This window comes from Vombatus ursinus, unplaced genomic scaffold (assembly GCF_900497805.2).
Source record: "Vombatus ursinus unplaced genomic scaffold, bare-nosed wombat genome assembly UNPS02014830.1, whole genome shotgun sequence".
Lineage (NCBI taxonomy): Eukaryota > Metazoa > Chordata > Mammalia > Diprotodontia > Vombatidae > Vombatus > Vombatus ursinus.
In genome coordinates this window covers 30842488-30859702 of record NW_020954608.1, presented here as the reverse complement: position 1 = coordinate 30859702, position 17215 = coordinate 30842488, and the positions used below count along the sequence as shown (strand labels likewise).

At 34.9% G+C, this 17215-nt stretch overlaps 1 protein-coding gene across 3 annotated transcripts in view; it reads right to left on the bottom strand.

The window, feature by feature from the left end:
- The window catches only part of USP6NL (USP6 N-terminal like), a 199725-nt gene that overhangs the window by 107224 nt on the left and 75286 nt on the right, over nt 1–17215 (bottom strand). The window lies entirely within an intron of this gene.

Below are 17215 nucleotides of genomic sequence, written 5' to 3'. Positions count from 1 at the left end.
TTCATTTAATAAATGTTTATTGACTGACCGAATCCACAATTATACACCCCACTTCTACCTTCCAATTCGAGTTATTTTAAATACCTCATTTTAACAGCAATTATTTTTAATCCTAAATAAGTAAATAAAGAAAAGGCTTTAAAGGGTAACAGAAATATGCTGAATATTACAATAATAGGCTAGCATCTAGTAAGCTTTCCATCTTGGTTAAGATGCATTACACATTTCCAAAGGGGGCTCTAGATTGATCTAGAGTAGTAAGGGATGACTTCAAAGGCCATGTACTCCAATCTCCTCATTTTATAGATGCTTAAACACTATAAAGAGTGGTGCATTGCTACAGTTTTTTCAAAATAAAAAGGATCCCATAAAAATTACTCATTTTAGAAAATCTAAAGAGAATTATATCCTAGCAATGTAGAAAGTGAAGTAAATATAGAATAGAAAAAATGAACCCCTGAAATTTCTGCTGCATGAATGTTATGGAAATAGTACAAATTTACTTAGAGGCTTTTTTAGATAATTAAGAAATCAAAAAAACTACTTTAAGAATAAACTTTTAACATGTAATTCACTGGTTTTATGATCAATTTTTTTTCATGAAAAGCTTAAAACAATGTCAAATTCCCATAGTATTTGTCATATTGAATCATAAGGGAGTAAATTGTTGCCACCTTTGATACTTCAGATTTTTGCTTATTTACACATTCCATTAAAAAGAACAAAAAATCAGATCCAGAATAATCTACTGACTGGAAACAGTATCAATTGCTGTTCTGTAGCTATACATAATAGTCTACACACTTATTAAGAAAATGATAATATGAGTAGTTAAGATACTGTCCTGATAATTACTTTTATTTGGATCAATGACTCAAGTATCAGCTGTCAAAATGATTTCATATAAATCCTGAAAAAATTCTGAAACCACTCAAAGAATATCGTCACAAAAATGAGACTTTGTTTTGGAAACATGCTTAAAAATGTTTGTTCTAAAAAAAATTACAATAATCAAAGGGAAACAATGAAACTGTTAAGATATAGTAATGATGTCAATGGCTAATATTTACCAAACATTTGAAATAAAGTTACAAATTTCTTTGTAATCTTCTCCACCTTACTTCATTGGGAACTCTGGTCAGAAATCTTCTTAATATATAATTCCTGCATCAAACCACATAAACATTCAACTTAGCCTAACATTTGATTCACAAAAAACACAGCTTCAGTGAACGTTGAAAAAATATTTTGAAATGCTAACATAGACAGTGCTTTCTACAATGGACACACAGAAGAAAATATTTCTATGAACAACACAGTTTTAAAAAACTACATTATGCAATAACTTAATATGGCAGTTTAAAAGAACTTTAATGAAAATGAAACTTCCTATCAACAAAGAATTTCTCAAACCTTAATACCTAAAAGGAATTGCATTTTAATATCATTACTAAACCAACATAATTATGTACAAAGTACATTCAACATTACTGAACTTAAAATTTTAAATTCTATCCAACATTATATTACTTTCTGACTGCTGATCATGATTTTTTTTCTTAATCTGAAAAAGACAATAAAGAGTGTGTGTGTGTGTGTGTGTGTGTGTGTGTGTGTGTGTGTGTAAATTAAATACAAAATTACCTTTTGTCAGGTTTTCAGTCTGGCACTGGATATTACCAAAAGCGTTAGACTTCATGTAGTAAATTCAGTTATTCCTAATCTGTCATCATCATTAGATCTAATAATAATTATTATTATTTTTAATAGTTATTGAGCACCAAGAGGGTGCTAAATAAGACAACTGGTGCATTCTCAATAATAGAATGAGAAAAAAAAGAAGCACCTTAACTTAAAGCTATTTGGGAAAAGAATGAAGAAAAAGAAAGAAAACAGTCTTAGATGAAGTATGTCCTTTCCTAAGTAAAAGGCCCTCACTGTAGCTACACTGACTACAGATATTCCAACAAAGATGATATTTATTGAGGATAAAAAACACGACTTTTAGGCTACATGCAAATATGAAGCATACCAGCCTACACCCAGCATTCCATCTAATAATAAACAAGGTTTTTGAACAACCAGCTTCATAACATGCCATGGTCTTGTGCTTCAAAACTACCTATATTCTTTCCTCTTTTGAATATGGTATGCCATAGGAATGATAAAGAATATTATCATCAGTTTAGTATTTTAAGTCTCATATATTTTAATTATCTTCTTTTTAAATGAGTTTTACAATTGAATACAAAAATCTAAAGTCTTTCACCAAGCAAGAGGGCCTATGAGGGAAGGCATATTCAGAAATGACAATAATGTAAAAACAAAAGAGACCAACAAATATTTTTTAAAAATTAATTGAATTTAAATTATATATGTGTGTATATGTATGTATGTGTATACACATACACATGTATGTATGTGTATATATGTATGTGTGTAGACACATATGTGTGTATGACTAGAGAGAGATTGTGTATAGCCACATGTGATGTGTATCATAACAACTGGGTTCTATGGTGATGGACTCCTGAGGCATCAAGAAAAAAAGAAATTATGTTTAGCGTACTTTGTTGAAGGTGACAGGAACATATGCAATACATTTTAAAAGATTTTCACGGGGCAGCTAGGTGGAGCAGTGGATAAAGCACTGGCCCTGAAGTCAGGAGCACCTGAGTTCAAATCCGGCCTCAGACCAAACACTTGACACTTACTAGCTGTGTGACCCTGGGCAAGTCACGTAACCCCAATTGCCCAAAAAAAAAAAAAAAAGATTTTCGTTAAAAATAGATAATTTTTTAAAGTTCTAGAACTTAAAGAGATAGAGAGATTAAGCCTACTTGGGAATATTAGGTGGAAAAAACCTTGGTGGAACAATTTTATCTCATTGGATGGAATTAAGACTAATGATGAGTATTAGAGGGAAATGAACAGTGTCTTCTTTACTTATTGGTTGTGCCATAGGAGGAAGGGAGAGAACTTTAGGGAACAAAATCACAGTGAATAAGTACAAAGGTACACGGTTATTAGGAATACAGATAATAAATGCTTGTTGAATAGTAACACATAACAATGATCTTCATGAGGATAAAATGGGAGGAAGTGGAATCTTGTACTTGTCTTCTTTGGACAAGCTACTCTTCATATGTGTATACATGTGTTTCCCACTGCCTCAGGACTCAGTCACTCTGTAGCTTTAATTACATACCCTCCCACTTTTTCATTCTCTATGTGCAACCTCTCTCTCTCTCTCTCTCTCTCTCTCTGTGTTTAAACTAGTGGTTTTATGTTATTAACGTAAGTTAATAAACAGTTTTACTTCATACCATATGTCTAAGGTAGTATAATGTACAGTGGTCACTGGATCAAGGGACCAGAAAGGCCAAGTAAAGTGCTCCAAAAATGACATGATTGAGCACCAAGAAACCCATTCCACAAAACAGCATTTGGACATGAGACTAAGACCCTGATTCCAAAAAGAGACAAAAGAGAGGAAGTCACCAGGAGTATATCAGAAAACAGATCAGAAGCCACAAAAACCCTCCAGGAGAATTAAAGTACTGACCCAGGGAGAATAATGTAACATTTTTGTTGCAACATCATATGTTCCACATTCAACCTAAACTGTGTAAATGTGTACATGTATGTTGGTGACAACTGGAGGGAGGAGAAGAAAGCAGGAAGGGCAGGTACTCAGAAGAACATCTCAAGAAGAGATAACTAGTAAATCTAGCACTTGCATAGCAAACAGGATATGTGTTATATTCAGCTTACATAGGCCACCAGGTTTACGTTTATGTGTTCTTGCCCATGAATATCCTACTCTTAACAAAAGGGTAAATATTTAAGTATTTGGAAATAGCTAGTCAGTCCAGAATGACAGGTACAAGTTCCTACTATATTATGATGTCACTACTAAACAATTCTATAACTCTTTTCATGCCCAAAAAATAACACTGATTGATGCAAGAAAGTGATTTAGGAGCCATTCTCATAGGGATTACTTACCTTAGCTGATTTTTTCAAATGTCAAACAAGACCTAGATGTTCTCTTCATATATATATATATATATATATATACACACACACACACAAACACACATTATATGTATATGTCATTTCCCCACATAGATTAGCTTTATCCTTAAAATTCTCTCTTCATAATACTTCCCCCCAAAATAGTTATCTTTTCTCAGTTCTTTAAAAATACTGAGCTTCATGATACATATATGTATATACATATACACATAGACTTTCCACAAATACCTTGTGTTGCCAATTATTTTTGTTGCATAATTGTGTGCTCTATAATTAACATAACCCAGCCCCATGTTCTTTTTTGTATTAAAACAAGTCTTAGTTAAAATACTTTTTGTTTCAGCACAGTTCCTTCTGCTTTAGAGCAAAGACTATTGAACAGGAAGGCAAGAACTTCTAAAAGATACCCAATAGCAATCCTCTGTGTGTGTGTGTGTGTGTGTGTGTGTGTGTATACATACACACACATATGCTATACAGCATAAGCATCAAACATATTGCACTGCAAAATTCATCTTCATAATATGAGGCAAAACATACAGCACCATGAAAGCTTCAAGTTTTAGGGGATAAATTATCATTACACAGCTGTTTCATACATTTTATGACTCACCACTATTGTGTGAGACTTAAAGTTTGACAGCTTAAATAGGCATAACATCTAACCTAAGGTGGAGAAGTAAACTCCTTTGTGAATTTTATAAACCTGATACATACAATTGCTTTCAAAAGCATGTAAGAAAATGTGAACAAGTTATACTACAAAACAAGTAATTAATTTCCTTCATTAGTTTATTTTTTTGAGGCATTATGCCTACTAATAGCATAATACCTCCAATGAGTCATTGATTAGGATAAAAATCATAGCCCTCTTCCTTTCTGGCATTTGGTAATCACCAGCTGAGGCAGAACATAACTTCCTTAAGCTAAATGCTTCATCTAGCTCCATCTTCCAATTGGTTATTGAAAGAAATTTGCAGGAAAATAGATTAAATGACATTTTAAAAAACTGAGGAAAGCTTGCTACTTATTCTTGATTGAGATAGAAACTAGAATTTATAGTGTCTGACTGGTACCCAAACATAATATCCAGGAATGCAGCACTAGTGATTATGTACTGACCACCTATAGTCAACCTTTAATATTGCCTTTAAAACTCAGAGGCATTAATTCTTTCAGAACTTAATGGGGAAAGGTAGGACACAGCGAATGCATCTAATGTTGCACTGCCATCCATATCAGATAAAAAGCTAAAAGATTCTCTCTTAGCAAAAGCCCCAATCCTCCCATCATCTCTGCTTACTTCATACACTGAATTGTTGCTGGATGAAGAGATGCTAGTAAATCTAGTTTGATGCACTATAGTATGGCCTAATCTAATTTAGTGATCAAAATAAAAATTGGTGAACTGAACTGCTCTAACTTCTTCGAATTAAAATAGATGGTTTGTAGATAAATGAGAGGAAATGACAGATTAGATGCATGGCTTCATTTGATTAGTAATACATTTTTATATAAATTCAAAACAAAATATAAACAGAAAATTAGCAACGTCATTAAACTGAGTAAAATGTAATTCAAAAAAAACTTGGAACAGTACAAAATGTACATCTCTTAGCAACTACACAAAATTAGTCTCAAATACATACTATAGTCATTAGATCTTTGGACAAATATATTCAAAGGAAATTAAGGCCTAATTTTGAAAAAAAAAAAAAGAATTTATACCAGTACTATACAACAAAAACCTACAGAAGCCAGTTCCTTCAGCATCACAAACCTTTGACAAATGTACTAATTATCTCATCTACCTGTACCAGCCCCCCACTTCCATTCCCAACAATTAGGTGTTTCATTATCAAAACTGCAGTGTCTTTTCCCCTCCTACCCATCCTTTTGACTTAACATTTTCTATTGATGGTACAAGCATTCTCCCAATAACCAAGACATAAAATTTCTGGCTTTTCCTTTCCTCTTCCTTATCCCCCAGAAGCAATCAGTTGCCAAGACCTCTGGATTTTTCCTTTGTGATCTCTTTCATCTGTCCCTGCCTTTCCACTTCTATTTACTCAACCTTATTCAAACATTCATTAAACTTCTTACCTAATATGTCTCTCTCCTTTCCAGTTTAATGTGTATATTCCTGCCAAGATAATCCTTTAAATGTATACTTTGAATCATGTCACTCTACTGCTGAAAACTCCTCAATGGTTCATGATTGCCTACTGAATAAAAACAAAACTCTTCTTGGAATTCAAATATGACATAATAGCCAAGGGCATAATAAGTTTAGAGTATAAACTTGTGAGCAAAACATTATGGAGATGGCAAAACAGCTGAAAGCAGAGGAAACAAGTTTGCAAACAACTTGGCACAAGACCAAACTAAGCCAGATCATCAGAAGAGTACTTATAGATGAAAAAAGGCCCAAGGAATAAAAATAGAATAGCTTTGCAAGTGTTGGTACAGAGATCTACTGTGATCTTTAGTGACAATCAAACCACCCTATCTGGATTCAATACCTCAGTATCCAATGTAATGATGTATATTTCAATAGATCTATGATCCCATTAATGTGTTTTTGCCTCCAGTGGTACAGATCACAATCTATTCATGCTCTTTCATTTTGTGATTCCTTGTTCATATTCTTTAACACATTCTCCACAGAAGATCCGGACACACCACAGATCATCTTTAATATCATTTTGAAAAGTATAAAGGAAGTACTAGATTTATTGACTAATCAATCCTCACTCATACTACAGGATGAAAGCAACCTCCTTTTCTGATGATACATTTCCTCAATGATAGCCTTTCTGCCACTTCTTGAACAGAGATCTTTACTGGAATATGCTAAGGCTTACTTAAGTAAGCCTTAATGTCTTCATTATCCTCAGGGTCAACTATCAGAAACTACAGTGTTCTGAGATATAAGGTAGAGTTAGGATTCAAACCCAGGTCTTCTGACTCCAAGTGTCAAGTCAAGTCAACAAACATTTATTAAATGGTTACTATATCCAAGCCTTACACTAAGTGCTAAGGATACAAACAAAGGCAAAAGCAATCCTTGCCCTCAAGGAGCTCAGAGTTTAATGGACTACATACAATATGTACTTTTATATACATACATATATACATACATACTATACTTACAATAAGTAAACAAGTAGGCACAAAAAGATTATCTATAGATCTAGATCTATGGAAAGAGACAGGGGAGGAAAGGGAGAAAGGAAAGAAAGAAAATGAGAAAGAGTGAGAAGAGAGAGAGGGAGAGAAAGAGGGAGAGGAAGAGAAAAGGAGAGGAGGAGAGACGAAGGGGAGGGAGGGGAGGGAGAGGGAGGAAAGGAAAGGAGAGGAAATGATAAATTGGAGATAATCCTAAAGAGAAAGCATTAACATTAACGTGGACCAGTAAAGGCTTTTTGCATAAGGTAGATTTTAGCTGAGACTTAAAGAAAGCCAAGGAAGCCAGGAAACTTTGAACATGGGAAGACAGCCAGTAAAAATCCATGGAGCCAGAAGATGGAGTGTTTTATGTAGGAATAGCAGGGAGTCAGTAAAAGGATCAGCACATACTTACAGGGGAATAGGAGAATCGGGAGAGAGCAGTGTCACAAAAACCTATGTAGATAAGAGTATCAAGAAGGGGAGAAAGAGAAAGGAATAAGCACATACATAGCACCTACTTTGTGCCTAGCCAGGCACTGTGCTAAGCATTTTACAAATACTATAATTTAATCCTCACACCAACACTGCAAGGCAGGTACTACTATTAACCCTATTTTACAGCTGTGGAAACTGGGGCAAATAGTTAAGTCACTTGCACAGGGTCATACAGCTAATAAGTAGTGGAGGCCAAATTTGAACTCAGGTCTTCCTGTCTCATGACATTGCTCTCTAGCTGTCTCAGAAGAGGATGTTGATCGGTGTCAAAGGTTGCAGAAAAGTTGAAAAGGATGAGAAGTAAGAAAAATTCATCTCCAGAACTCTTTCTATGTGACCATGAAGAATGCTAAGCCTTTATGTCATTTCTGCAGCCTATTCACATCTACTATGCTTGTATCAATTACTCTAAGGGAAATCCGCAACTTTAATTCTTCAGAGACTATGGGATTAAATGACTTTGCTTCAGTGAGAAGTTTGCTGTCATTAAAATTTCCCAACTAGAATCCAGCATATTCTTTTACTCATGGTCTATGTAAGCACAGTTCCCTAAGTCCACATCTGCTGTATGTCTGACTCTTCATGACCGCATTTGGGGTCTTCTTGGCAAACAGGGTTAAGTGACTTACCCAAGGTCACACTCCAGGCCTAGCACTCTATCCACTATGCCACATAATTGCTAACATTCATATTATCAATTATTCATTCTCATACTCTCCCCTCCACTTTGCATCTGCAGCTCTGCTTGGACTGAATCCCACAGATCAAGATGGCTTTTCCAGGATAAGTTCATCACCTGAAACCTCATAATACTGTTTAATTCAGCCTTGAATACTCAGCACTCTCTCAGCCTCCTTTCTCCTCTAATTAGAGGGCTGGAAGATAGAGCACTCAACTCCTCCCAAAGCTTTCCTTTAGGGAGGGCAGGACCTAGACTTCCAGATCACTCAGTTTCCCATCTGTACCTCTACTTGTAATAAACTCAACAGAAGATGCCAAGCCATGCAAGGTACCCCTTGGTGTCCTTCCCTCCACCCTGTCCTGCTTTCCAGTTTAAGTAAAAGTTTATTGAACTGAATTATTGTCTATCATCAAACTGTATTTTATAGTCTGGACAATAAGATTCCCCTACTTGGTTTTTCTTGAATTATGTTAAATGATTACTGATTTCACTTAGGAAACTCTACAATATTTTGGATCTCGACCAAGTCATCATGATGCTACTTGCCAACTATAATATCTGGAGGACCTCACAATTTCTAAAGAGTCCCTCTTTCTTTTGGTCTCTGTGCTGGAAATCCTCCATTACAGAGGCAAAGCTTATTTGAGTGTATGTCTCTCTCAGAGGTTTCCAAAGTGGGCCATACCACCCGCCAAGGGGCACTGGAATAATGGGGAGGCAGTAGTAGCCTCAGGTGCAATTGGGGGGCATTGAATAAAAATAAGGGTGGAAGCATGAAGAAAGAGAAGATAAGAAAATTTTGAAAAACCAAGCATACATGTTTCATCTGCTGTGTAACAGAGTTAAAGTCATGGTGATTACATTATTTTCCAAATAAACACACAAAATGCAAGTTATAACCAATCAGTGGTCAAGTCCACCAATTGGTCTTCACAAGCAAGTTTTGGCAGGCAAGCGAGTTGCCCATTGTCACAAAGTCTAGGAAGCATCTGCAGGAATGTGTGCATGTAATGGCTTATATACAATACAATATTATACAGTTACATAGCAATATTGCAGCATCAAAATGTCAATGCAAGAAAAAGCCACAAATTTACAATAAATTCTTAAATTTAAGATGTATATTTTTCTAATATTTTATATTTTTTTGAAATGATGCAAATTTCAAAAAAGCCATTAAAGAGTTAAAGAAAAAGTAGATTTCTGGGGGCGGGGAGCTGAATAATTTTTTTAAAGGGAGAGGTAGGCCAAATAAGTTTGGGAATCTCCACTTTATATGATATTAATGATCAGAAAATAACATAAGTTTAAAATGGATCAGGTCAAAACACTTATGTGACTTCCTACAGTAGCAGCAGGAGTCAATAAGTTAGATGTTGGACATAACAGCAGAGTTGGGGTTTAAAAAGTTTGAAAAGTCATAAGCAATGACAAAACAAAGGATCAAGGGGATTCAAGGGTAGAGGATAGCATAAAGTTGAACTGGGTAAGTACAGGGACAAGAATGCAAAGGGTTTATAAAGCCAAAGCAGAGGAGATGGATATGGAAAGCAGGGAAGAATGGAATGACTGGACATGATGTTTAGGAAGACAGAGTTAGAGGGAAAGAGAGAAAGGTAAGAAGCTATGGTCAGTGAACAGAATTTAGGAGTTCTAGATGATCAAAAGCCAGCAGTTATGGGTCATGATGAGATGAAGGGCACCAATCTGTGTTTTTTGATAAAATTGAGTGAAGGTACGTACAAATCACAGAAAATTGAATAGATTTGAATTACGGAACTGACTGCCTAAGAGTTTCTGAGAAGGCATCAACATATGTCCCCACGGATGAGGGAATGGACTGGAGTGGAAAAGAAAAATGAGCCAATATATCAATTAATAAACATTTGTTAATGTCATTATGTATCAGGAATCATACTAAATGTTGTTGACACAAAAACCAATTACCTTAAGCGAGTAAGTCATTTAACCTGTCTGAACCTCAGTTTCCCCATTTGTAAAATGAAGATAACTACTTAGCCTATATTATAGGATTACCAAAGAGATGAAAAAGAAATTAAGTTCTTAAAACACTTTATGTGCTATACACATAACATTCTTTGGTGTATCTGTAGCTTCACATCAAGGTACACAGTATCTTCAAGATAGCAGATCATAACTCTTCCACACCTTATATATAATAAATGCAGAATACAGAATATAATCATCTCATGTATCTTATGTATATGTGGACATACATATATTGGAATATTTAAAATCTAGATAGAAGTGAATTTCTACTCTTTCAAGTAGTACTAGCATAATTTATTTTTGCAACAAGAATTTTGATGCAAAGCTGATGTAAGAAAGTCAAGACCATATGTTTTCAGTCAGAAGTCATTGAACATAGCTGAAATAGTGGTGAACTAGCATACAATCTAAAAGGAATACTACCATATAGATAATAGACAACATCAATCATGGTCTAACCACTAATAAAATTTCCCTGGAGGGCCTAAACAATCACTATTACCTCTCAGAATTGATACTTGGTAAAAGTGTGAATGATCAATTTTTTCAGCTAGGAACTCCTCTTCCCATCCTTAACTACTATTATAATTATTTTGTAATTGAGCTATGAGAAAGAAAGTATACTTCCCATTATGAAGAACTCAAGCTAAAAACACCAAGAATAAAAATACTAAGAAAAATTTCACAGAATCCATAAGGACTATAACCTGAGTGAACTATACATAATCCCTACCTCTCATATCTGAAGGCAAATCTCATAAGGAGATCCTGAAGGAACTGTGAATAATGTAGACCTGGTTGATTCAGTCAGGTGAAATTCCATAAACAACATTTCAATTCAATCAAATTCAACTGAATTGGCATTTACTGGCATACTATCTATTCAGCTGCTATACCAGAAAAAAAAAAAAAACAATCCAAGCCCTTAATCTCAGCTTCTTAAAGGGAGAAATTAAAATGCCCTTTATCAGATCAGAGACTATCAGCTACACTAAAATATATAGCAATCTAGTCACTTCTCAAAAATTCCGTAATTGACTCTCTGTAGACCGAGCTAACTCCAAGACTGACTGAACCCTGATGTCTTCCTGTAGAATTTCAGATCAGGATATAGATTTAAACACAACACATCCCCCTATAGCTGTAGAAACTCTTATTCTCCCAAAGGACTAAGCAGAATTATAATTCACATCAATGCTTAATAATTAATAATATTCAAAATCATCTTCTGCAGTACTGATAATCAAGAACTATTAATCACTCCTAGAGTCCATCTGGTACATGCACAAGAATATCCTGAATATCTTAAAGACTTGTTCCTTCACTAAACCAAATTAGTTCTCATGGTTTTTAATCTTCACAGAAGATTTAGTAGGAACTGAAACCAAGAGCATTCTCAAAATAGGATCCAAGCTCAGGAACTTCTTTCTCAACTGCAGAAAATGTTTGGAATTGTTAACTGTTGATTGCTCAACCCAAGCCTTCTCATAATTAAAAAGAAGTGTTACATATAAAAGAAAGGATCATTAACTATAAATGATAAATGTTATTTCTGTTAAATTAAAGCGAGAAGGCGCATTATGAAATGTAAAGGCCACCAACATAACAACAAGCAGCCTCAACAAGTTCGATATAACCTGAGTTCATTAGCTTATAAGTTGTTGACATGATACAAATGGTAGCCATGAAAAGAAGATTTATCACCTTTGAGAAAATATCTTTACAATAAGAGTTTGTTCAAAGCAAAGACTACCAGGTATGTGAGATTTAGGAATGAAGAGCTTAAATTCCAGTTTGGGTGATTATATTCTATCTCCCTAATCAATTGATGAAAGAAGCAGGATAACACAATTTAACAAATTAAATGTTTAGTAGAATCAGAGGGAGCTAGGTGATGCAGTTGATGGAATGCTGGACCTAGAGTGAAGAAGAGGCAAGTGTGAATCTGGTCTCAGATACATACCGGCTCTCTGTGACCCTTATTCATCAGTAAAATGGTAATGCTAATAATAGTACCTACTTTCCAGGTTGTTGTGAGGATAAAATGAGTTATTTGCAAAGAGCTTTGCAAACCCTGAAGTGCTATATAGCTGCTTGCTATTATCAATTATAGGTGTAGAAGTGGAAGGGACTTCAAAAGCCATCTAATTTAACCTCCTCATTTAACAGATGAAGAAACAGAGGCCTAGAGAAGTTAAATGACATGCCCCAGGTCACACAGATAATGTCAGGAGAAGGAATTAAACCAGGTCTTGATGCTAGATACAACATTCTTTCCACCGTACCATAAAGGCACTTTATCATGCGTTCAAATTGCTTAATATTTTATTTCTAGATTTTTAAATATGCAAATTTATTTATCTTCCATTGATTGAGTACTAATATTCAGATACATAAAGAGCATAAGAAAAATAAAATGCAACAAAATAAAAGATTGGAAATGACTGTACTTGACTACACACTTTCTTTTTTTATTGTTAATCCAACCCAAGTCATGGATAGTATTAACGTTATCATCATATTAACCCTCATTTATTCTAGTTTTCTAACCACACAGTCGCAGGTAATGTGTTCTTTTGATGCTGTTCTCTTCACTTTTTATCACTTCATAAAACCTTTACTGTATTTCCTTAAATTCATTTTATGACACAATAATGCTCCATTAAATTAACATGACATGATTTGCTTAGTTCTTCTACAATCATTAGACACTTGTTTTTTCAAATTGTTTTTGCTTTGATAAATGGCAGTGACTCCCCTTTGGTTCAAGAATTTTTGGACTTTTTCATGTCACAGATTCCTTTGTCAGTCTGGCCAAGTCTGAGGCCCTGCAAAGGATCATATTGTTAAATGCATAAAATAAAACAGGATTAGAAAGGAAATCAAGTATATTGAAATACAGCTATAAAAATATGTTTTTTGAGATCACGGATCCCAGGTTAAGGACCACTGCTTTAGTCAATCTTAGAGAACACCTTCACCCAGACTCAAACCCACACTCTAGGCATAGTTCTGCTTCAACAAACAAAGTGATATTTACTCAGACACACATGTACAACTTTAGACAAAATCTGAATCCCTGCCTTTACCAAATGATTCTCATCCCAAAACATGGCAAGTCCATTTCCTAGATGAGTTTAATTATCTCTCTTGTTTTTTAGACCTTCCAATTCCTCCCACCTTTCCCAGAAGGGTGCATTGTTTTAGAATTACCAGTGGGGTAACTCTATACTCACTCTACCCTCTTCCTCTCCCTTGCTTCTCAACAGTTCTACTATATGTGATGAAAGAATTTCTCTTTTCTCTTGTTTTTACTGTATTTTATTCTCTTTTCCAAAAGAAGGAAGTAAGTTATTCTGGATCAAGAAGATTAAAGTTGTAACCCAAAAGAACAGTTCTCTCCTCCTTTGTCTTTCACTAAACGAAACTGTTGGTAAAAGAGAAGAGGAATTGGGGTGAAAGAACAACACTGGACCCATTTGGTGATAAAAGACTGTTATAGTATAATCCCCCTCAACTGGTGAATGATGAGCTAGAGATCTATTTCTAGGATTATCCATATTGATTTTGTGGTTTTCAGATGGGGTAGAGGACTTTGGAACAACAGGAAGTGAAGGGAGAAAGTTGCAATATCCTCATGTCTGAGGCAGGTTCTCTCAAATGAGGACATGAAAATGTTGGTGTTCTGGGTATACAAAGTAGGCAAATGTCTTTTCCTTTAAAATATAAGCTCTTTAAGAGCAGGAGTCTTTTCACTTCTGTCTTTGTATCCAGTCCATATCACAGTGCTCAGCATGAGACAGAACTTAGATTTTTACTAATTGACAGGCCCCTGACATGTCTAGATAATAAAATAATAATAATATTTAAATAGCAGTTACTATGTGCCAGGCACTGTGCTAAGCACCTTACAATTATCTCATTTGATCCTCACAATAAACCCTAATAAGTAGGTGCTATTATTATTGCCCTTTTTTTTAAGTTGAGGAAACTGAGGCAGAAGTTAATGATTTGCTCAGGGTTATAGTTTTTAAGTTTCTAGGGTCAAATCTGAACTCAAGACTCCCTGACTCCAGGTCTGGTGCTTTATACACTGCATCACTTAGCTGTCTCTACAAGCAGGTCACACTCCCAAGATATATTTGGAGAAACCACATCTGCAGGCAAAAGAATATCTCCAAGAGAGACAGAAATTCCCACTGACAGGAAAGATACTGTCAATCATAGCTAAATACTTCTTCCTCCTGCTGGGTAGAAAGCTATTCTGAACCAGCTAGGAAATCCAAGGAATCAAAGCCCACATGATCCTGGGGGGGAAATGGGACCACTTATTGTCTAACTACTGCAAAATGACTGGTTGAGAAATTAAATCACTGAACCATGGAATATGAGAGCTGAATAGGACCTCAGATAGTTTCTAATCCAAACCTTTAATTTTACAGATGAGAAAAGAGGCCCATTGGAGTAAAATGACTTGCTCAACTTTATACAACAAGAATATTCTCACCAAATATTTACCAAATAACATCATGCTTATGACATGCAGTGCCAAGCCTCTTGTTTATAATTGTTTTGCATTAATCATTTTTAAGAATTTCTCTATTGGTAGAGTATAAGACACTGGGTAAAACAAAATTATTTCACCATCAGAAAAATATTAGGGATACCTGTTCTATAGAAAAAATTCATATCCTATTTCCCTTACTGTCTCAGGACAGTCAATCAATCACACAGTCATGCCACTATTTAAGTAATCCTATTAAAAGTGATGCAAAACAGGGCAAGCACTGTCAGAAACACTTCAGATTCATTACGAGTTTGATTTTTAATTAATTTTTGGTCATTGTGCGGTCAGAAACCTTTTACTGTTGCCAGATTTTTTACAACTCCATATGGGGTCATGACACGCAGTTAAGAGGCACTGAGCTAGACCACTCTCTTTGCTCTATAATGGAGTAGAATCAGTGAGGCTCTAAATTTATTGAGGAATGGAAAAAAAAATTCCTCTTTCCCCTTTATTTTTAGCTGAACAATTTGCCCAAACCCAGATTGTTAACACTGCTGTGAATTTTAAGATGATTAGAAAAGGCAACGATACACTATGCTTTACTCATTTATAGAAGAAAAAATCTCAACACAAATACAAATAAATATAAATACATACTATTTTAAGACAACTACTTTAGGGGTATATGTATTTAGACTCAAAAAAGAATTCCTGGGGCAGCTAGGTGGCATAGTGCATAGGGATCTGGCCTTGGAGTCAGAAAGACTTGAGTTCAAATCCATCCTCATACACTTAACACTTAATAGCTGTGTGACCCTGGGCAAGTCACTTGACCCCGGTTTGCCTCACCAAAAAAAAAAAAAATTCCTTTAGATGTGCTTTATCATACATTCATATATAACAGTTACCAATCATTCCCAATTTAACTTTTTCTTCCAGGACACTGAAAGAACTTCATTTTGTGACTCTTTGTTCTCTGGAGATCAGGAACTCAAATTGCTTGGCAAATGCATTGGAATGCCAAAAGGAATTAAATTTAATTGCTGACATCCTGACAAGATCATACCAATCCCCATAAGTCATTTGAAAAATGTGTTTTTTCTCTTATTTTTAATATAAATGATCCAAAGTATCTATTACTGAATTATGTCTGGAGTGTGTATAGACAAACATGGATGCATTGCCTTTCCTAAAACCACATTTTTAGTAGATTTTAAAAGACCAAATTTAAGTTTTTTGAATTTAATTAAGACTGGAACACAATTTCACATAATCATAATAGAATTTTCTTTTTAATTTTGGCTATTTTTTCTTTTATTCTTATCTGCTTTAGTTTAGGATTCTAGTTCTAGCTCTGCTACTTATTAGTCAGACAACTAGGAGAATAATTTAAACAATGAGAGTTCTTGAACATCCTTGTTCTTGAAAGAGAAGACAGAAGTAAAACAGGAGTTGAATGATAATAACTCACATTTGTACAGCACTTTAAAGTTTGTAAACAACAACCCAGGAGGTAGAGAGTGCAGACATTATTAATCACCACTTTAAAATAAGAAAACTGCAGCTTAAAGTTAAAGATTAGGTAATCACAGCCAAAACAAGGTCTCTTCAATCCAAAGGCTGAGTTCCTTTCACTTCTCCTCTAAACTGTTAACATAAAATCGGCTGTCCAAGGAGTGGACAAGTACATTTATTCCTTAGTTTTCATCATTTTATGAACATAGTTTTGGAAGACTTTTTTGTTGGTCTGAGTATCATTCATAAACTTAAACTTATTCTGGCTGTAGCCTTCTGGGTAGATAATTCTATTCACTGCATGCTTCTTCATATTCATTCTTAATTTCATGCCCCTATTTTTCATTTTTTATATATGACTTTTTACATTTATAACTTTCAGACCTCTGTGTGCAATTATAACAAATAATTTTTTTTGATTTTCCACTTTTCTCATTCATCAGGATCATTTGTAATCATATTGTCAGAATTTCTTTTTTAAGATTTTCCTAGTCCTCTTTAACCATCCTCTCTCTTAGAATTTCATATCCATGTTTTCTCCAAGTTTTGTATATCACCTTTCCTAGCACTGAGTGAGCGTGTCAGACTATGCCCAGCATTCCTTTCTTTGGTTATTATAAACTCTAAGGTTCACTCCCTTCTACTTTACCAACCAATTTTTTTTATTTTTATTTTTTTTATTTTTAGGCTATTGGGGTTAAGTGACTTGCCCAGGGTGGTCTGAAGCCACATTTGAACTCAGGTCCTCCTGACGTCAGGGCTGGTGGTCTATCCACTGTACCACCTAGCTGCCCCAC